Raw genomic sequence first — 23,689 nt, 5'->3', positions numbered from 1 at the left:
GTATCTGGCTTTATGTGGGTCCTGGGGAATCAGACCTGGGCCCTTTGGCTTTGCTGGCAAGCTCCTTAACTGCTGAGCCATCTCTGAAGCCCCATGCAGACACTTTTGATGACTCTGGTGCTTACTTGGAGATGGAAAGCATGGAGGGATTGACTGGAGTGACCTGATATGACTTGTGTTTAAAATGGGATGGCTTGGTGTTTGAAGAATAGACAGGACATAGGTGTGGAAGGCAGTTAGGATAAAAGTAAAGACCACTTGCATTACTTGGAAGAGATGGTATTTGCACATACAGGATGGTAGCAAGTGACATGGGGAGAAGTGGAAGCATTCTGGATTTATTTTGAGGATTGAGCCCACAGGATATGCTGACAAACTAGACATGGGACATGATTTAGAGAAATCATGGGTGATGCCAGGGTTTTGGGTCTGAGTAGTTGTAAGGACAGAGCTGTCATCAAGGAGGAGGTTTGTAATGGGTGGCTAAGATTTCTATTTTGAACAAATGAGCCATGCTCTTTAGACATCCAATAAAAGTGGAAAGTGAACTGTTGGAAGAAAAACATTAGAGAATAATCATGAAAGCATAGACTGAACTCCTGTAGCAAGAAAGTCCAGAGGCTGCAAAGGCTAAGCCCTGGGACTAGCACTACAAAGTGTTGGGGATGTGAGGAGACGTAAACAAGTTCCAGCAGTGAAGTAGGAGAAAGTGGGATACCCTGTAAGCCAAGTGATGATGGTGTTTCAAGGTGGAGTAGAACCTGTACCACATAACACTATTAGATGAAGACAAGGGCTAACACTGCCCAGAGCATAGGAACAGGGAACATTCCTGTGTTCCTGGTGAGAGCAGACCTTGTCTTGTCCTCGAGTGTGTTCAAGACAATCTGGAGAGAGAGGATATAGACAATTGTTCCCCATCTCTTCATCAGGGTGTTGCCCACCTCTCACCCTCAGTATTGCAACAGATGCTCTGTCTCAAAGATGATAAACTATTTAACATGGCATTCGGACCCTTCACAGATCAGCTTCAACACATTCCTAGCCTTAAGGCCTCATAATCGACTCTCCATGCTATTCCTAAAGCAGATCCATTTTTCCTAGTGCCAGGAATTCTTTCAAGCATCTGTAATATCACACACTTTTCTCTGGCAAAAAAAAAAAAAAAAAAAAAAACCCACACACAAAAAACAAACAAACAAGAAAAAACCAATCTTAGCCTTTTCAGCACAGTGAAATTCTGGTTATCTCTTAAGATATAGTTCAAGGTCACCTCCTCTGGTGAATCCTCCTTTCTCTTTGTTCCTTGGTCACCTTATCTTTTGATATTTTAGCACTTATTATCACTTCATGCTGCAATTTAACAACAATATAGTCACTGAAGTTCTAATAGGTGAGTCATGAAAACTGGTATTTATTAATGATTACTATTGCATTGTGGATGATCCTTTGTCTTCTTTAAATGGCCCTAAGAAGTATTTACTACAATTATTCTTCATCCTACAGATTTAAAAAAAAAGTGAGTCTTCAAGAAACCAAGTAATGATAGCACACTAACAAGTAGTCAAATCTAGCTCAGCCTGATTTCTTCTTCTTTTTTTAATCTTTTGAATATTTTTATATATTGATAAGGGAAGAGAGAGAGAGAGAGAGACCGAAGGAACACCAGGACCTCTTACCACTGCAAATGAATTCCAGATGCAAGTGCTTCTGTGTGTATTTGACTTTACATGGGTACTAGGGAATTGAATCTGGGCCATCAGGTTTTGCAACAAGTGCCTCCACTGAACAATCTCTCCAGCCTCCCTAATTTCTTTTCTTAAAATATTTTTATTTGTAAGGAGAGGGAGGGCAGGAAAGAGAGGGAGAGAAAAAAAGAAAGAGAGAGAATGGGTATGCATGGATATGCCAGGGTCTCTTGCTGTTGCAAAGGCACTCCAGATGTTTGCACCACTTTGTGCATCTCATTTTATGTGGGCACTGGAGAACTGAACCTGGGTTATCAGGCATTGCAAGCAAGTACCTTAAACTGATGAGCTATTTCCCTGGTCATCTTCCTGATTGCAAAGTTGATGGCTAAATTAACTACATGGTTGCCTCTCAGATAGTAAAATTTATGTGATTTTGCACTGTACTGTTATTAAAATTTGAATCATTTATGAGTTGAATCAGCATTCTACATTGCTGCTGTTCAGTAGAACTTTCTGTGACAAGGAAGATGTTCCATAAATCCACATAGTACAATATGATAGCTGATGTTACATGTGGGCATTGAGCATTTGACATTTGGCTAGTGCCACTAAACAACTGGTATTACTTTAACTTTGATTAGCTTACATCTAGTCACATGGGCCTACTGGCTTCTAGAACGGGCACTGAAGATTGGGAAATGTATTGGCTCTAGAATGCTAGGTGAAAGAAACTATTCTGATAAGGTTTGTGAGGAAACCCTGGAAACTTTCTTTTTCCATCATTTCGCTTGTCCATGAGGGTTGGAGGGATGTCTCAGTGGTTAAGGCATGTGCCCGCAAAGCCTAATAACTCAAGTTCGATTTCTAAATACCCATGTAAAGCCAGATGCACAAGGTGGTGCATTCATCTGGAGATTTTCACAATGGCTAGAGGCCCTGGAGTACCCATTTTCTCTCTCTGCTGGGCATAGTGGTACATACCTTTAATCCAAGCACATGAGAGGCAGAGATAGGAGGATTGCTATGAATCAAGGCCATCTAAAGACTACATAGTGAATTCCAGGTCAGCCTGTGTTAGAGCAAGACCCTACCTTTAAAAAACAAAAGGATGCCCACGAGCAGTAGCATGTACAAAGCTCTGGTTCAGTTCTAGCACCCTACAGACACACAGAAGACCCATGGCCAAAACCATGACCATGTTTTCAGAGCATAAGGCATCGTCAAATTTAATATACAAAGAAAAGAATACTGTCAGCTAAAATCACAAAACAACACTGATTATCAGATGCATCCCATCTCTAGATGTATGTATTTATTTTGTTTGTTTTTGAGACAGGGTCTCATGTAGCGCAGGCTGGTCTTGAATTTGGGTGTAGCCTAGGCTACATGATTTTCCTACCTCTACTTCCCGAGCACTGGAATCATAGACAGTGTGCCACCATACTCAACTGAAATTATAGAGATTTTTTTTCAAAATAACAAAGTATTGGGCACAATTAGTCTTTGGATCAATGAAAAATGGTACTTTAGTTATTTTGTGATTTCTAAGAAAACTTCTGGGTGATTTTCAAATGTCCATTTTTCCCCCTTATTAGTCTCTAGGATGACGGAGGTCACTATGGTACTGTGACAGGCTTATCACTAAAGTCATGTCAGCCTTCATGGTTTAGCTCAAGGTTGTCTGCATGACATCTTACATTTGCCTAACTATTCTGATCTTCATCTAGATTCTCTGTGGTTCTTCCTTTAAGTTTGGAGACATATGAAAAGCCAATGCACAAATCTTCCTTCCGTCATAGAACTGTCTCCAACTTTGAAGTGATTTAAACACAAAAGGTATGCTCTTTAGTATTTAGAACATTAAATTCTAACCCATTCTGTTTTATGCTTTCACTGTATTGCTTAAAATGGAAAGAAAATGCTCAATATTTTACCCAGCTGAATCAAATTCACAAGTAGTCTCAATCAAATAAAACCAATTTGATCTCAAGATTCACTCCACATCTACCAATGTCTTGGACTTTAGTAAAATTGTTTAAATGTGTGTAAGGTTTAAAAGAAAAACTTGAGTTTCTGAATTCAGAGTGACCCATGGAACACATGATGGCATTTTTAAACTTCTCCATATCAAAAATTATTCTTTTACCTAATAGACAATTACATTTTGAAATAGTATAGTGTTTGGGAATGATGACTTAAAAATACAAGCATGGTAGAAGTGAAATAAAGGTGTCACCAGTAAACCAAAATTAGAAAGACTGAATATGACTCATGAGCATTTAAAAACAAAATTAAAAGAGAAGAAATAAGACAAAATAAAACTGAGAGTTTGGAATCCTTCCTTATAAAGGCAAAGAGGCTTCTTAGCCCTTTTGCAGAAGAAGTCGGGGGAAAAGAAAACAAAACCCAGAATTCTGAAATATCTCTCCACATATAACCATGCTATTTACTTTTAAAAAGGAATTTAAACTTAAATTTAATAATATCTGTTGTCATCATTAATGCACACCTGGCTAGGCATTCAGGAATTCTCAGCAGAGCTGGTTCCTGTAAGAGATGCCCAGCAGTCTTACACCCTCTGTGAGAGAACAGAGGTCTTGCAAGCTGGAAGAGCTATTCCACAACTCACAGAACCACAGTAAGCACCACTTTTGAATATCTCAGAACGCAAGGCAATTTAAAGCCATTTTTCTTGGCATCTTTCTGTTTTCTTTTGGTAAAGCAATACAGCATTTTACCTTGCCTTTTCTTTCTGACACAGTAAGTGTTAATTATACCCCTTGGGTACATCTTGGCTGCCGTGTTAAACACATCTAGCATTGTTTTCTTATTACCATAAAAAAATACTTGACATGAAAGACTACCCATGGAGGCACCAAGGGTCCCTGGCATAAACCTCTGTAATTTAAAGGGCTAAGCAATTTAAGAGTGTTGGAGGAAGGGGTCCTTCTCAGAAAGAGATATCGCGAAGTCCCTGTTGTGTGGGTTTGTTAAATGAGAGGATGAAATTAATATTATGTAAAGAAAATTATCCTTGCAAGTGGTGTGTGTGTGTGTGTGTGTGTGTGTGTGTGTGTGTGTGTGTGTGTGAAGGGAGACACTGTGTTTTCTTAAGTATGCCACTTCTCATGTTGGTAGAGATATTCAGTCTATTTACTCAGGAATATGGAAATAAACTGTTCACCAATTTATTAACTAGACCTGAACTATAGTTAATTTTGACATGGCCACCCCTTTCCCTGGAGGGCCTTTTAAAAGGCATGGCTCTGTTGGCTCTGGGTTACTTAGCTTTGACATTGGCAGCCATCCCCTCAGACAGCAGAAGTCCTTGTCCCTACAGAGCCTCACAGTGGGCCCCTGCACACCACTGCGGCAGCACCCAAGCTCTGCCTGTGCTGCTCCTAGGTCCCGGGAAGTGTCCTCAGTCTGCTTGGGTTGCTCTAGCTTAGACATCCCAAGTGGACATTTCTTTGGCTTGCCTTGGAAGCTGGCCTCGGGAAATTCTGAGCTCCACCTGGGAAAAGGGTGCCTAGGGCCTAAGAACCTTGCTCACAGAGTCTCAGAGCCTGTTGGGAGCTCAGGTAATACTCATGCTTCAGCTTTGCCTTTGTTCCATACCTGGGCTCCGGCAAGTGGAAGAAGTTATATCATCTCCAAGACCATGGCTCAGGACCACTTTCTAGAATTGTCTTGACTTCCCCACCATCTCTGTCTCCAATGCTCACTCCAAACTCCTCCCCCAAACTGACTATAGATCATTATGCATTCTTGTGCAGGGAAAGCATGTCACTTGATACAGAAAAATAGGTGGAGAACAGTCCAAGGCCATGGCTCCCAGCTAGAACTACAGGGGGCCCTGACTTCCACCGTTTGATTTATGAGTCTTCAAGATAGGGTCTCATCCCTACCTTGAAACCACTCAAATGGAAGTTGACCTGGAATAGGAATTCGCTATGTAGTCTCAGTGGCCTCAAACTCACAGCAACCCTCCTACCTCTGCCTCCCAAGTGCTGGGATTAAAGGTGTGCACCACCACATCCTGCTTATTCTTCAATTTCAAGATGGTATAAAAACAATATGTATGCAGTAGAATAGTACTTCTAATTTAATTGAACTTTTCTGGGTTAGTGGTATGTTATACAGTGCTCTATGACGAGCTGGGCTGTGACAGTCAGCCACAGCTCCCAGTCAGCCCTTTGACCATGAGGGTAAATGACCAACACTCTACAGGGTACTGTGTTGACAGTGTTTTTTTTTTTAATATTTTATGTTTATTTATTTATTTGAGAGAGAGACAAGCAGAGAGAGAGAGAGAGAGACAGACAGAAAGAGGAAGAATGGGTGCACCAGGGACTACAGCCACTGCAAATGAACTCCAAATGCATGTACCACCTTGTGCATCTGGCTTATGTGGGTCCTGGGGAATCGAACCGAGGTCCTTTGGCTTTGCAGGCAAGCACATTAACTGCTAAGCCATCTCTCCAGCCCCCCTTTTGATACAAGTATGCAATAATACATGAATTTTTGAACATTACTGTAAAATAGGCCTTGTGTTTGACTTCACTGTCCTGTAGACTATAGCAAGTGTTCTGAGCTTATTTAAAGTAGGTGAAGCTAAGGTGTGATGTTAGGTAGGTAAAATGTATGAAATACAGTTTTTTACTTATGATATCATCAAGTTTATGTCAGATTTGTTGGGATATGACCAAATAATAAGACAAGATGCATCTGTACTCTGTTAAGAAGTATTGAAGATCTGATTTCTCCTTCCTTTGCCCTGGACCAGTGCAAAGCTGGAGCTCTGTGTAATTTCACCTACAGTCTTAAACCTTCTCTCACACTGGAGCCCCAACATCTGGGTTTGGGGCTTAGAGGAAGGGAGATGGAAATAGAGCACTTGAGCAAGCTCATTTGATCATACACTAAAGCCATGTCCTCTAATGCAGTCCTATTGACAGCAAGGCTGACATTTTGGTCTTGATGGATTTCTGAATCAATTTTCTAAATTTATTCAAAATTTGGGAAATCAGAGCAGGAGAGGTATTTAATGTTTGTTTTTTTCCCCCAAACCTCAGTTCTGGGCTATGCTTGCCAAAAAGAAGACATGGCCCTATGGAAGATCTTAATCTCTTATAAAGGATCCAAAAAGTGAAGGAGAGAGAGAAAAATAAGTACTTTGTTGTGGGGAAACAGGACAACTAGAGAGTACACTGCTTATAACAGAGGCAAATAGTATAAAAAAAGTATAATTCCATTTTTTTCTGTGCTGAGGTTAGAATCCAGCACATCATGAACCCTTGGCAAGGGCTCTACCCCTGAGCTGTAGTCCCAACACTCTCCATTATTAACAAAAGAGTTGTTAGAATTGAAAAATTTGTTGTATTGAAGCTATATTATGTATATATATATATGCATATATATGTGTATGTATATATATGCATATATATATTTACACACACATATATACATACATATATATGAAATCTTATGCAAGTAATAGCTATAATCTCCTCATGAATGTGTCTCAGGTGAAATTTTTTGCCCAGTTTAATTTGTCTGGTTTACCTTCACTCTCTACTCTGAATTTTGGTGTGCCTTAGGTCAGGGCCTGGTATAAATAATTGAGGACACACCTATACTGTGGGCTCACATCCATCACTTTAGAAATTGTACTTTTTGTGTGGCTTTTTACTTTTTAAAAAGTTGCCTTTACTGACTTGTGGACAGTTCTGAATCTTGTGAAATGACTAGAAAGTAGATCTCAGGAAACAACTGCATAGAAGTGAAAGGGAAATCATGTATTTCATTGTTTAGTTAGAAGTGAGATTTTCTTTATTCAATGACAGCTGATTATAATTTACAATCTATATACTGATGGAGAAAAGGTTAATGGAAATTTCAGTGCAAATAAAGTGGTCAAGGACAGTAATTGGTAAATGAGGAGCTAATGCCCCTCACAGTGGCCTTGGCTCCTAAAACTTCAAAGCCAGAGGATGATTAGAAAAAAAAAAATGACAAAAGAGTTTTCCCAATGTAAAGGCACTCATTGTATTTCATTAAAGCCAAGTGGGCTTTTCTCAAACAAGCAAACCTGACAGGACACAAGTCTGGAACATGATATATAGAAGCATAAAGGAGTGATTTGAGTTGTGTTGGGTAGAAGGCATACTTGAGAACATAATGATCCCTTTTGTTGGTTCTATAAAGACCATGTGAAAGGTATTGTCACTTGGATTGTTGAGTCTGGTAATTTGCAGAGTTGGACTCAAGCACATCCCCGGGGAGGCTTATCTCAGCTACTATTGAAACAAAACTGGTATTTGGGGCTGGAGAGATGGCTTAGCGGTTAAGCGCTTGCCTGTGAAGCCTAAGGACCCGGTTCGAGGCTCGGTTCCCCAGGTCCCACATTAGCCAGATGCACAAGGGGGCGCACGCGTCTGGAGTTCGTTTGCAGAGGCTGGAAGCCCTGGCGCGCCCATTCTCTCTCTCTCCCTCTATCTGTCTTTCTCTCTGTGTCTGTCACTCTCAAATAAATAAATAAAAAATATTAAAAAAAAAACAAAACAAAAAAACTGGTATTTGAAGGGAGGTCAGGTCTTACCTGCTCTTATGCTCTTAGCTGAAGTTTTACTTTTTCTACATATAGTAATGAACCACAGTGACTGAATGTGTATATTTGGTGTCTTCTCCTTTATTTTGGAGCCATACAACATTCTAAGGATGCTTTGAAGCAATAGCCAAGGGTTGTTTTAATGGCTATCAGTAGAATCAGGTGATACCTTCAGGAGATGATGAAGAAGTCCTTAAAAGTGTTGCCTGGTCAAGTGCTTGGTCAAATCTAATCAGCAATTGTGAATACCTTTGCTGTCTGTATCTGGAAGATTCCTGGTTGCTTTGAAAATATCTCCTATGTAAACTTCTTCCAAACTTCACTGATGGTAAAGTTGGAGGCTCTCCAACTAACACATACCTGATATATGTGAATACCTAGAAATCATTTATCATATTGTTTTGAATAGTTTGTTATCCTTATTACACTCTATGACTCACCTTGACCTTACCAGCTAGTGCTCCTTAGCTTTGTGTCTGGTCATCAGTTGGGAACCAGACAGGCCTTCACAAGGCTCTGAAAGGGTTAGTCAAATGAGTGAATGGCTCCAATTCAGTTCTTTTAAAAGATGCAATGTATTTAAACAATATCACACTGCATGCATCTGAGAAGTCATTTACTAACGCAAATGGATGGCTCCTGAGTCCAATCTTAAAACCACATCTATGTGGCTTTTCTGGTTCTACAGGCTCAGGTATTAATCAACAAAAATTACCTTGAGCTGTGGGTGGACCTGTACTGCCAGTGAGGTGGAGCCTAGTGAACTTTCTTCCTCCGGAATTGAATTAAAGCAGCATGAAATTGGAGAGATGCTGTTTGTGTACCTCTCAGCCCTGAACTTGAGCTCATGGATGTGAGTCCAGCTGTCTATTTGGGATGGGACAGGATTGTAATTACAGACTGTATTTGCTCACCTCTTGCTATGTATTTGTATCTTTATTTATTTATTCATTTGAGAGGGACAATGGGTGCACCATGGCCTCTAGCCATTGCAAACAAACTCCAGACACATGTGCCACCTTATGCATCTGGCTTACGAGGGTACTGGGGAATTGAATCTGGGTCCTTAGGCTTCATAGGCAAGCACCTTAACTGCTAAGCCAGCTCTCCAACTGTGGATTTGTATCTTTTTAAAATTTAGTTATTTGCTTCTGCAACCAGATAAGACTGATATATTTGAAAGATAGGCCCATATGTTATTTTTATATTTCTGTTGTCTGCTTTGGTATGTGACACACAGTACACATGATCAACAAACATGTTCTGATGGAAATTAGCATGGGAAAATCGAATAACAATAACCCTCTTTGTTCACTAACTTGATTGATGGTTTTAGTGCTTAGTTAGTCTGGATCTGAGTCTCTCTATTTAAAGTCAGGACAAACATATAAAGTCACATTAAAAAAAATCATTGTCAGGCTACAGAGGTGGCTCAGCGGTTAAGGTACTTGCCTGTAAAACCTAACAACCTGAGTTCCATTCCCCAGTATCCTCATAAAGCCAGATGCCCCAAAAGGAGCACATGTATCTGGAGTTTGCGGTGGCTAGAGGCCTAGTTGCCCATTCTCTCTCTCTCTTTTTCTCTGTCTCTCTCTTTGCTTGCAAATAAATAAATTTAAAAAATCATTATCATTTGTGTGTGTGGTATGTGTGCATGCTCATGTGTGTGTATATATATGTGGGTATACATGTACTTGTGTGCATGTGTGTATGCATGTGGAGGTCAGAGGTCAACAATAAATGTCTTCCTTAATCACTCTCTACCTTTTTGTAATTTTATTTTTGATTTTTTGAGGTAGGTAATCGCTTTGGCCCAGGCTGACTTGGAATTCATTATGTAGTCTCTAAGTGGCCTCAAACTCATAGTGATCCTCCTACCTCTGCCTCCTGAGAATTTTTTCTTTCTTTCTTTCTGTGAGGCATGGTTTCTCACTGAATCTGGAACTCACAAGTTCAGCTACCTGGCCAGTCAGTAAGTCCCGGAGATCTTCCTTATCCCAGCACTGGGATGACAGGCACACAGCACTGCACCCAACTTATACATGAGCACTAGGGATCCAAACTCAGATCATGCTTATGTGGTAAGTATTGTACTGACTGAGCCATCTCCTCAGACCCACATAAAAAATTGTCTTTAGTGCTGGTTCTGGTAGCACACGCCTTCAGTCCCAGCACTTGGGAGGCAGGGGTGGGAGGATTGCGGTGAGTTCGAGGCCACCCTGAGACTACATAGTGAATTCCATGTCAGCCTGAACTGAGTGAGACCCTACCTTGAAAAAACAAACAAAAAATGTCTTTTGATGAATATGGTTTTGTGCTTAGCATGTACCAGGTACTTTGAATACAAAAATGAATGAGACAGCACTGTGACCCCGATGAGCTCATGTGTTATTAAGTGGCACATAACAACAGTCATTAGTTACTGCTCATTACAGGCAAATAAATGGCTTTACTTAGAATTCAGCATCACTAAGCTCTTGGGTGCTCTGAGCAATTACCAGGATGGACCATGTATTTGTGTAAACTATGACTTTTAAGAGAAACAAAGTACTATAACCTTTTCTGATAATGAAATTGTCTTCCAAAAAATTGTCAAGTTTCTGAATTAGGAATATTGAATGTTTTACCAACCACAAATACTTTAGCAAACAGAAGGAAATTGAAAATGTTTAATTGTAATGCTTCACAGATTGAAAAATATTTTTCTTGATTAAAGATTAAATGTCAAGTTGACATGTCAGTGGCAACAAATAAGGGCCTTTAAGTCTGCTTATTTCTTTATAGCAAAATATATTATGGGGGAGATTTATATTTAATAACTTTTTCAAGAGGTAGAAAGATCACTGAGTTTGAGGTCACCCTGAGACTACATAGTGAATTCTAGGTCATCCTGGACTATAGTGAGATACTACCTTGAAAAACAAAATAAACACACAAAAAAAGTGGAATAATAACTTTTTCAAACACAGGGAAAGCATGCTGATAGTGTACATTCAATTGTACTCTCAGCAGGGGGAACCTAAGTTCCTTAAAGATGAAAGAAAAAAGAATGTAGCAGCCAGAATGGTGGTAGTAGAAGCCAGTGGCAACTTTCTCACATTTAATGTCTATCTATTGTAGAGTTACATCTTGAACAAGAACTGGGTTTGAAAGGTAGCATAGAAAGTAAAATATTCCTCAACATTTTCCTGGGAACTCCCTTAAGAAGATATCTGAGGTTGGACACTGCAGTGACTACACAGTGTATCAACCTTATTATTGGAGTTGCTTTTCTCAGAATTCCATTGCATGCATGATTCTAGATTAGGGCTGGCCACACTAAAAACACTGCTTATAATTTTGAAGGCTATCAGGAGGTAGCTGTGCTTACTGCTGAGTCCCAGGACCTTGGGGCTATAGCAGCAGTACCCAGAGTCACTTATCTCCTGTCATACTTTGTTGGCTGCAGGGCTAAAGCTGAGTGGTGGATTCCTAGCTCTAACCAAATGTCTATGATTAAAGGCATTGGCTCTTTCTTTAGGTCGCCAGCCTTATCAAGAACAGCACAGTGAGACAGACACTTCTTTGGACTTCAGTTTCCTTGTGCAGGTTCTGCTTTCCCTGACTTCTGCTTCACATCCATATTTTATGCACAGTCCCAATTTTGCTGAACTACAGCAACTTAAGGCTCACCCTAGATGCCAGGACAACATCCTTCCTACCAACTTCCATAATGAAAGATGGCAGGCTCCTCATAGCCCTGCTCTACATTGCAGAGTGGCCCTTTTTATCTGCCTGGTTTTACAATTTTTTTTGATATTTATTTATTTGAGAGACAGAAAGGCAGTAACAGATAGAGAGAAAGAGTTTGGGTGTGCCAGGGCCTCTTGCCACTGCAAACAAACTCCAGACACATGCACTACTTCGTGTATCTGGATTTATGTGGGTACTGGGGGCTGTCAGGGTTTCCAGGCAAACACCCTTTATCCTGTAAGCCATTTCTCCAGCCCCTGCCTGAGGTTTAACTCATACAGAGACTACCATACTTCTTAGGTTGACTGAAACTCATTCTGTAGTCCTAGGCTGGCCTTAAGCTCACGGTGATTCTCCTACCTCTGCCTCTAATTGCTGGGATTAAGGGCATGCGCCGCCATGCCAAGTTTTACACACTTCTTTAACTACATCCACTGAGGATCTCCCTTCTCCTGTCTTCATCCAACCTTCCTGATGAAGGCGTTGGCTTGAGTTTAAGAACCATGTTGTTGGAAAAAGAACATACCTTTAAACCCCAGATTCATAGTCAGAACAGGAAGATGCTGGTCCCACCCAGTGAGAGCCACTGACAAGCTAAGGGAAAGCCCATCTACATCTCACTGCTGAGCGTGGCGTGCTGAATAAGAAGAGCAAATAAAGTCAGCCATACCTACTCGAGTGTTTTCTGCTTCCTTTACCTAGTGAATGTGCTCAAATTTTGTTTAGTTAAATGCACATGTGGTGAAGTCCCCTGTAAGCACGTTAGCTTCCTCATCTGGCTGTTGCTTCATTTCATTTTTAACCTCAGTATGGATGAGTCTTCACCCTTGGGGTGCTTCTTCCCTGAATGTCCTTGGAGAGTGCATTCACTTTTTCCTTCTCTTCAGTTTCCTCAGGGCCCCCTTAACTTAGATAATCATTCTCAGATGTATAAAGTTGAAGATTTGTCTTACTGCTACTTCAAAGTTGTAAAGTGAGCAAATGATAGCTTGAGGATTTGTCAGTGGACCGAGCACGCCCTGGCCGCTTGAGGACTTCATGAGAGCAGTCCTGGTACTGCAAGCTCTAGAGGAGGATCGCGACTTAGACTATTGCTCAGGAAAAATGAAGTTTCCTGGTGAGAGTGGACTCAGGAGCAGATGCTATTTCAGGATTGCCAATTCAGAATTGTTTAAATCTTGTACTTCCCTGTAAATTTTAATTAATGAACCTCCTATCTTGAGGTTGGGTTTCTTGATTTATTGAGATTTTGTTTTACTTAACTAAATTGACAAGCCTCTCATTTGATCTACTACATCCTTTCAACCAATAACACATTCCCCTAACAACATTTATAACTTCCTTAGCAGGGCAGTTATTATAAAACAACTCAGTTCATTCTAATGACATTAGAAGCCTGTAAAATTTCCCGTCTTCTTATTTTCCTCTCTTTACTTCCGTACTTAAAAGCTGGCAAAGTCTTCCTGTTGTCTGGAAGAGAACATCCACCATTTTCCACTTGACATGTGGTCTGAGGATTTCATGTCTGACCAACTACCCCAGTGAAAGAGTCCCAAGGGGGCAGTCTCACAGGATGGCATTTGGAACACAAATTCCTGTGGCCACTTCAGTGTATATGAGGTCACAGCTTAACCCAGAGTCTCTTGATTGATAGTTCCCACCTGCAGGAGGCCAGGACGCCCTTCTCTGGCTTCTCATTCCTTTCAGGGAGTCTCCTCTGGTGTCACACAGACTCCCAGTCCTCTGCGTGTGCCTGGGCCATGTCTGGCTCCCGCATGTTAATCTCTGCCCTAACCAGGGATAGTAGCTCCCCTGCTGTGCCAACAAACGGACTTGTTCCTTTATTATAAACTAACAACAGACCCTGACCCTGTCCTTAATTTTTTCAAAGCTTGTGGAGAGCAGAGTTGGATGACAACCAAAACTTTACTGAAGTTTAGGAAAACAGAAAACAGCAAAGAAATTTATGACTGGCTGTTAAATAAGAAGACTTGGGACACTCATTTCAGCTCTCCATTCTTCTGGGCTGTCTTACTTCATGAGCTCCTAGCTCAGGGTTTGCTCCTCAACTTACTGGCCACCTGCTGCCTGGCTGAGGATGTCTGCTACTCTAACCCATGCTCAAGAAACCTGGATATTTGGAGCTCTAAGCACTAAAAAGTAAATCCCAGAGATGGAATTCCCTCCTCTCCTGTTCTAGGTCTTCTTCCTTAATTCTCACTTTCAGCCCTGAATGCTACTTTTCCTGGAAGGAGTGAGTAGAAAAGTCCTATTCTGTTATGAGCCACAGGTGTGGTTTTATCATCAAAGTGACCCAAGTGGAACCCAGCAGCCCAGCTCCACCCAGTGGGTAAACAGACATAGGAGCTCACTTCCTTGTATTTACCTTTTCCAAATGCCAAAAAAAAAGTTTCTCTTTCAATTCTCAAAATCTGTATTCAGTAGTTTCAAATTACATCACACAAGTTTTTTCTTTTCCATTTCAAATCCAGTCCAGCTTCTCTCTCTCTCTCATTTTTTTCTTTTTTTGCAATATGAAGTGAAAACTGAGCCTTTGTGTTCCTTCTGTGGTCTTAGTATCTAATGTCTCAGTAGCAACTACATAATTAGACACCCCCATATTTCTTTTAAACTTTTTTATTTTTATTTTCTAAATGTAAACAATATAACATGATCATAATCCCCTCCCAACACCCTCCCTTTTCTCCTTCCTGAATTGCCCCCTTTTTATTAGTTAGAAACTTTGTTGTATGGGCAAATCATGTGTTGGTCCAACCCCATTCCCCTGAGGGCCCACCTCAGTGGGGTTATTTACCATAGGGTTATGAGTTATGAGAGCAGTAGTCAGTCATTGTGGGCAGGGGACAATACCTCTGGATATTCCTTTGCACCCTGTGACTCTTACAGTCTTTCCACCTCTTCTTCCACATTGTTCCCTGAGCCTTGACAAGTGTTATAAGTCTACTTTAGTGTTGAGTTCTCAGAAGCTTCTGGATTTCTACTTAGATCCATTTTGTGTGTCCTCAGTTTCTGTAACTATCTCCCTGGTGCAGATTGTTAGGCTCTCCATGAGAACAGCACTCATGAGAAGCCCACCTATGTCAAAACACACATTTTTGTTTGTATCAAAGTACTTCTAGACTCATATTTATGAAACCCATATGCAAAGAGAAATTATTCATGGATATAAGTTTGCTTTAGATATACAGAATCGTGAGGCTAGGGAGATAGGTGAAGAAGTATAGCACTTGCCCAGGATACCCGAGACCCTGGGTTCAATCCTCAACACTGGAAAAGAATATAAAAAGAATATAAAATGTTTCACAGTCCCACAGTTTCTCAAGTTTTTTCTGTCAATTGCATATTTGAATAGCTCATTAAAACCTGAAATACTGAAACCACCAGAGGCTCAAATAGAAAACATGCTTCAAGATACAGGCATAGGCAAGAACTTTCTGAACAGGTATGCAATAGCACAGGGCATAGCCTCAAGAGAATTAACATGAAATTAAAAAGTTTCTGTACAGTAAAGAAACAATGAGCAAGGCAAACAGACAGCCTAAAGAATGAGAGAAAATCTTGCTACATATACTTCAAATTGGGGCTAACATCTAGAATTTAAAAAGAACTGCAAAATATTAACTACCAAAACAAATTCTCGGGCTGGAGAGATGGCTTAGCAGTTAAGCACTTACCTGTGAAGCCTAAAGACCCCGGTTCAAGGCTCAATTCCCCAGGACCCACATTAGCCAGATGCACAAGGGGACGCACGCGTCTGGAGTTTGTTTGCAGTGGCTGGAAGCCCTGGCGCACCCATTCCCTCTCGCTCTCTTTGTCACTCTCAAATAAATAAAAATGAACAAGAAAAATTAAAAAACAATAAAAAAAATTGTCAATAAGCTAATGAAATGATGGGCAATTCCCCAAAGAAATATTAATGGTCAGTAAATACTATAAAAATTGTTCAATATTCCAAGACATCAGGGAAATGCAAATTAAAACAACTATGACATTCCATTTCACCCCAATCAGAATGGCTGCCATCAAGCAAACAGATGACAAATGTTGACAAAGATGCAGGGAGAGAAGAAGTCTCATCCACTGCTGGTGGGAGTACAAGCTAGTACAGCTATTGTGGAAATCTGTATGGAGGTTCCTTAGAAACTTAGAAAGTGAACTCCGATGCAACCCAGCTATACCACTTCAGGGCACATATCCCAAGGATTCTACTAGAGACATACTTGCACTTTTGTATTTATGTTGTATTTACAACAGTGGGAATTGGGTATATGCATTAGAATTTTGTTCAGCAGTATACAAAAAAATAAATTTGCAGGGAAATTAATGGACTTGCAAAGAAATATGTTAAATGACGTGACCCAAGCTCAGGAAGACAGACCGAAGCTACATGTTCTGTTGAGCCTCCAGTGGGCAGAGCCCTGCTGGGAAGAGGTATGTCATTGGAGGTGGATCTTGTAGCCTAGCCTCACCTGGTGTGTAAAGAGAAGTTGGAGCTCAGGCTGTTGTTTGCTGGATGTTGGTGCGTACTGCTTGCTATAGTTGTTTCTCTGTGCTATTGATCTATGGAAGAAAGCCAGCTTCTTCCACTACTGATGGCATTTCCCCTGGATTCTATACGCCTGAAATAAACACTTTTCTCCCATAACAACAACAACAACATATTCTCTCTGATATGTGGATCCGAGCTTGCAATATTTATTATATATATGTATATATAAATACATATGTGCAAATATTGATAAAACATGTGAAGGCAGAATGTTAATCAAAAGTGAGTATGAAGAAATGAGTAGAATGAGGGATAAGAGAAGGGCAAAATGACACCTGTGACATGGAAACATAAGTAAGGAGGATACTAGGAAGAAGAGAGGCGCTGGGAAGAGGAGGGGGAATGAGAATCTTGAAAATGCCAGAATAAATGTTACCTAAATCTCTGTAGGCCAACTGAAGCAATAAAATGAAATTAAAATATATCCATCTATATAGTAAGTCTATATTATGCTACAACAACAAATAATCCTCAAGTTTAAGAGACTCAAAATAACAGAGGTGTCTTATTTATGTCCTATTTCTTTCTTTCTTTTTTTTTAATGTGAGAATTCATAGTACATTTATTGTACTTACAAATTGCTTGACCCATATTAATTGTTTAGTAAGGTTTATTATTATACCAATATATTTAAAGAAGCTGTGAAATGTTGGAATCTTGGAAATGTTAGCATAGAAGCCACACATTTTTTTAAGTAATGAATTTTTTTAGATGAGTTAGAAGCATACCTTTACCTCTTGACTAGAAAATATATAATCGTTTTTTTTTTTTTTAATTTTTGAGGCAAGCCAAATAAACTGGCCTTTTCTTTATGCAAGACAGCAAGAGTGACAGAGAGAGAAAGAATTGGCATGTCAGGGCCCCCAGCCACTGCAATCAAACTCCAGACATGTGTACCACTTGTGCACATATGCAACCTTGCACGCTTGCATCACTTCATGCGTCTGGCTTATGTGGGACCTAGAGAGTCAAATATAGGTCCTTAAGCTTTACAGGCAAGTGCATTAACTGCTAAGCCATTTCTTCAGGCCAAAAATGTGTCATCTTAATTATGGTTCTCCACACGAACCTGCATTATATAATTTTAAAGCAAATAGTAACTTGGATAATTACTTAGTTGATTCTATTTTATAGGTGAAAAGTTGGCTTTCTCAGTCATCCTTGTGTTGTTTCCACAGTCTGGACCTCTTAATTGTAAGTGCATTTTATCATAGCTCTCAAAGTCCTTTTGATGTCGCCTTCCTCTCCCTCCTTCATCTTCAACATTTCATCAAATTCTTCCAAGTCCATAAAAGATGGAGAGTGGCTCTCTCTGTGAGGAACATCCATTCAAGACTCTTCCAAGTCCCTTTTCCCAAAGCCAAGTCTTCTTCCTGTGAGACATGGTACATCACAATTTTATCACTGCACATCTCAATGTCAAGATGTGTGTTGCATTATATTTCTTTCTTTGACCCAATAGCTCAAAATTTTCTTGGAGACAAAAAAAAAATATGGCCTTATACCTAAGGAATCTGACAAAATAATGTTCCCTGAGGGAAAATACAGCAAGCACAAAGGAATTTAAAAGACATATATTTCATTGGTGAACCTGAGCTTGCAAAGCGCCATGGGATGTAGAAAAGTTACTATGTATTACTGATGCTTTCTCCTTCCCAAAGACAGTATGCTGTCTGGAATGAGAGCCAGTCCAGGAAGGCTGTGAGAAAAAAATTCAGAGCCTGTTCACATCTTGGAGCCAGAACTCTAAAACTTCAGGAGGGTATAAGACAAGGCCTCAAGCCTGAAAATGGAATATGTAACAGGAATGTGAGGAATGTGTGTGTGAGAGAGACACATGCTGTCTTTTCTGTCAAAGGGTTAAAAAGATAGAAAAACTCAATTCAAGAAGAAAACTTCTATTTCCATATTTGTTAAAATTTAAAAAAAAAATCCTTAAATCTTCCATTTCCTTAGGTTTCCTATGGAATCTGCAGCATTTTTATATTTTAGCCAGTCACATAATAGTATGAGGTCAAGCAAACACAGACCCTTATGTTAGGGAATAAATATTCCAGTAAATTTCTTTCTGGTGTGTTTTGCTTGCCTTAATTCTTTAAAAGCTTTGCCAATATGTCTTGGATTGTGTGGTCATTCATGGACCCTAGACTCATTTCTAACAGTGCACAGGAACAAGACAAAAGCTTGACTTCTAGATCTCTACCTAGATCTCAAGTGTAGCCAGACATGCTCATGAGACCGGGCAGGGATGAGGGAGGGAGTGACACCTTAGCTCTCAAGCCAGAAAGCCTAACAGCAAAAGTCAGATGGAGTGTTTTAGCTCTCCTCTCCCAGTTCCTGAGTGCTAGCTTCTAATGTCATTTCTCAGCTTTTCTTCCTTGTTGTGCCTTAATTTAGGCCATGACAGGTGGTCACATCTTTGCCAGCACAGTGACTATTTGGATGGAACCAGTGCTCTGAGCCTGGGCTGAAACAGTGTTTTGATTCTCTTGGAATAAAACACAAACATAGGGCTGGAAAGATGGCTTAGAGGTTAAGGCATTTGCCTGCCAAGCCAAAAGATCACAGTTCGATTCTCCAGGACCCACGTAAGCCAGATGCACAAGGGGGTGCATGCATCTGGAGTTTGCAGCAGATGGATGCCCTGGCGTGCCCATTCTCTCTCTTTCTCTCTCAAATAAATAAATAACACATATTTTAAAAAAAACACAAACATAGGATCCTGAATCCTGAAGCATTTGTGTGTCTATCTATAGAGAGGATTCATAGATTTCTTGAGACTTTCTAAGGGGTTGTGAATCAACTGAGGTGAATGATGATTGCTTTTGGGCCTGGAACTTCTTCATTCACAGAGGAGTCCTGTGCCTTCCAGAGTTTTCGGGGCTGGGGGGAGTCTCTAGAATTCATTTCCTGTGGTAAACTGAACTTGTTGCAATGCAAAACTGCCAGCAGTAGATGCTGGCTCTCTGCCGACTTCCCAAGAGACAGAAAGGAGCCTAAGTGCTTCGCCAGCTAGAGAGAAGCATCTGTGGGGTGCTGCAAATGCCCCAAGCCAGTGTTGTAGCTTGTGGAAAGTTTGGGGTACTATATTGACTGATGATCATTAGAAAAGAATTTATTCCCTTTCGAATGTGTTTGGTCTTGACAGAGGGCAGAAACAACTGGCTTCTCTTATTTTTATACTATCTGGAGACCTGCTTGTCCACAGCTAGAGAGAACAGCCATGAGTCCATCTTTGTGACCAAATGGTTCACATCTCAGATCATCAGGAGCACCATCAAAATTTGTTCCTCACAACAGAGCCTTTTCAGGGTGTGGGTTGGGGTCTGGAGGTTAATTAAGCGCTAAGCTCTCTGAGAGTAGCAGCGATTTCTTTTCCATGGCGCTTAGATTTAGTCTGGAAGGCCAGTGATGCTAGAGCACCTAGTAGTGAGTCCAATAGCAGTTGCAGGCTGGAGAATCACTGAACCTGGTAGCTGCTCAGTCCACATGGCCAGAGGCCTCAGCAGTCCCGACCCAGCACAGCAGATGCTGCCGGAAAGCCTGGAGGCTTCCTGAGGAGCCGCTGGGTTTTGATCCATACGGGTTTTCAGCTGATGCTGGTCTTCAGTCCACGCTGGAAGGTAGCAAGCAGCTTGCTTCCTTGATTGCTTGTGTGTGTGCGTGCATGAGTGCATGACTGCCTTCCTTCTTTCCTTCCATCCTTCCTTCCTTCCCTCCTTCTTTCCTTCTTTCTATCTTTCTTTCTTTGAGAGTGACAGAGAAAGTGGCAGAAAGAGAGAGAGTGGGCAAACCAGGGCCTTGTGCATCTGGCTAATGTGGGTCCTGGGGAATCGAGCCTCGAACCAGGGTCCTTAGGCTTCACAGGCAAGCGCTTAACCACTAAACCATCTCTCCAGCCCTCATATTCTATTTCTAACTAAGGCTGGCATGGAGGCTGTGCTCACTGTTATCATGCAGGGACCTTGGTTAGAGACAAAGTTCTCAAACATTGCCAACCTTAGTGAAACAAGGACAGAGTCTCAGAGGTCCTTCCACTGTCCCTTTAGTGATTCTAGCTCAGTGGCCATCATGTACTCAGTCCATAGGGAGCTAGGGGGTTCATTCCTACAATGGCACTATCCTGAGTCCCTTTCTGAAAGTTGAAACACTACATTCACCTGCATATTGATTTAGTTGCCATATCTTGATGCTTACCAAGGTATTGTACTACAAAGACACCACTCAAGCATTGCATTGAAACAATGGATTAAGAAGGTACATTTAAATTGGGCATGGTGGTGCATGCCTTTAATCCCAGTACTTGGGAGGCAGAGGTAGAAGGATTGCTGTGAGTTCGAGGTCACCCTGAGACTCCACAGTGAATTCCAGGTCAGCCTGGGCCAGAGTGAGACCCTACTCAAAAAAACAAACAAACAAAAAAGATGGTACATTTAGAGCTAATTTTAAGTAATAGTAATGGTACAAGGCAAACACTATCATGCTAATTTTGCAGATTTGGACATTAAGGTACAAAGAGAGTGAGCAGCTTATTGTGGGTGCATAACTGTTGAGTGATAAAACTGAGACTTGAATCTAAAGACTGGTTTCTTAAGCCACCCTCAAGTACTTTTAACCAACACACTTCACATGCAACTTGCCAGAACCAAGCTTATTGCCTGTCTACCTTCTCTACCTATGTGACATCTGCCTTTTCAACATTGTCCCTCTTTGGAGTAAAGGGCAGGCTACAGCCTACTTAGTGACAAATACCAGAACCCTGGGAGAGAAAGAGAGAGAGAATGGGCACACCAGGGCTTTTAACCACCGCAAATGAACTCTAGATGCATGCACCCCTCCCCCCCCCACCTGCCTTACGTCGGTACAAGGGAATTGAACCTGAGTTCTTAGGCTTCACAGGCAAATGCCTTAGTTGCTAAGCCATTTCTCCAGCCTTGTCTGGATTTTTATCCTGCCCTGAACTACCTTAAGAAACAAAAAACGAAAAACAAAAACAAAAAAACAACCCCCCCCCCCACCCATAGGTCTGAAGACATGACTTAATGGTTAAGGTGCTTTCTTTGAAGCCTAAGGACCTGGATTTGATTCCCCAGTACCCATATAAGCCCAATGCACAAGGTGGCACATGCATCTGGAGTTTGTTTGCAGTGGCTAGAGGCCCTGGCACACCCATTCTCTCTCTCTCTCTGCCTCTTTCTGTCTAAAAATAATGAAATAAAAACTTTAAATAATTATTTATTTATTTGAGAGAGTTAGAGTCATACAGAGAGAGGGAGAGAGAGAGAGAATGGGCGTGCCAGAGCCTCTAGCCACTGCAAACGAACTCCAGACACATTTGCCACCTTGTGCATCTGGCTGACGTGGGTCCTAGAGAATCCAACCAAGGTTCTTTGGCTTTGCAGGCAAACACCTTAACCACTAAGCCATCTCTCCAGCCCTAAATAAAATATTTCTAAAAATTTATTTTGTATATATTATTACAGATTATACAATATTGTCCCCTCACCCTAACTCCCATACATTGGGGGCCCTCTTCAATGGGTTTCTGGTAGTCACTATGGGGTCATGAAGACATTAATCAGTCCCTATGGGGTAGCAGAGAACCATGCCTCAGGGTATTCCTATCCTCTTTATGGCTTTTATAATCTTTCTGCTCCCTCTTCTGCAAAATTCCCTGAGCTATGGCAGGCCTATTGGCAGTCTGTTTAAGTGTTGAGTTCTTTGTACCCTCTGGATTTCTGCTTTCATAGGTTTTGATTAGTCTAAGTGTCTGTCACCATCACCCTGGGTCTGGTTGTCAGGCTAGCGGTAAAAGCAGTATTCATGATGTTGCTTCCTTGGCAATTTCTCCTGAGCCCTGGCAGATACGGTTGAGGTGGAAAGTCTCTCAGTGGGCAGTTCACTATCTTCTTGTCTTATTGATGGATCTAGGTTCTCCTTCATTTTCTTTACTATCTGTAAAATAAAATAGATTTACCAGCCTGAGTCTGTGGCTGTAAGATTAAGCTTTTTCCACCCAAACTGTCCTTCCTCCCCCTTTATTGGTGGTTTTATCTTGTAGAATGCTAGTCAGAGTGAGGGTTTCCATGGAACTGAATCTTAACACAATCTTAGCATTTTTGTAATTCCCTGCCCACTCTTCCTATACCCCTCCAATCTCCTTCCACTCTCTACATTCTGATTCTCTCCAACCTGTCAGGAAATGCCTCTCCTCTTCCCACCCCATTTCTTCCCTGTCCTGGTCTCACTCTAGTTTTATGCCCACATTCCTGGTGTTAACTACTGTTAACATTCATCTCCACTTGATCCCAGTTAGGAATCTCATATGAGAGAGTACATGTGGTATTTGCCTTTCTGTGTCTTCATGACCTCACTTAGAATATTTTCCAACTCCATCAGTTTTCCTGCAAATGTCATTATCTCATTGTTCCTTACTGCTATGTAGTATCCCATTGTGTATATGTGCCACGTCTTCATTGTCCATTCATCAATTGATGGGAATCTGGGCTGATTCCAATTCTGAGCTATTGTGAATAGTGCTGCAACAAACATGGTTGAGCAAATATCTCTGTAGTAAAGAGTGGAGTCCTTCGGATACATGCCCAGGAGTGGTATAGCTGGGTCAAAAGGTAGATTCTATTCTCATCTTTTTCAGGTGTCTCCATACTGATTTCCATAGTGGTTGTACTAGTTTGCACTCCCACTAGCAGTGAGTAAGGGTTCCTGTTTCCCCATAGCCTTGCCACATTACTTGTCATTTCACTGTTTGATATATACCATTATGAGTGGAGTGAGATTACATCTCAGAGTTGTTTTTATTTGCATTTCTCTAAAGATGTTGAATATCTTCTTAAGTATGTAATGGTCATTTGTATTTCTTCCTTTGGGAATTCTCTGTTCAATTCTCTATCCTTTTTTTTTTTTTTTTTGATTGAGCTCTTTGATTTTTTTGTTATTTAGTTGTTTGAATTCTTTGTAGATTCTAGATATTAGACTTTTGTTGGAGGTATAGCTGGTGAAGATTTTCTCCCATTCTTTGGGTTGTCTATTGGCTCTGTTGATGGTTTTCTTGTATGTACAATACCT

Source organism: Jaculus jaculus, chromosome 6 (assembly GCF_020740685.1).
Source record: "Jaculus jaculus isolate mJacJac1 chromosome 6, mJacJac1.mat.Y.cur, whole genome shotgun sequence".
Lineage (NCBI taxonomy): Eukaryota > Metazoa > Chordata > Mammalia > Rodentia > Dipodidae > Jaculus > Jaculus jaculus.
This window is presented reverse-complemented; position numbering follows the sequence as displayed.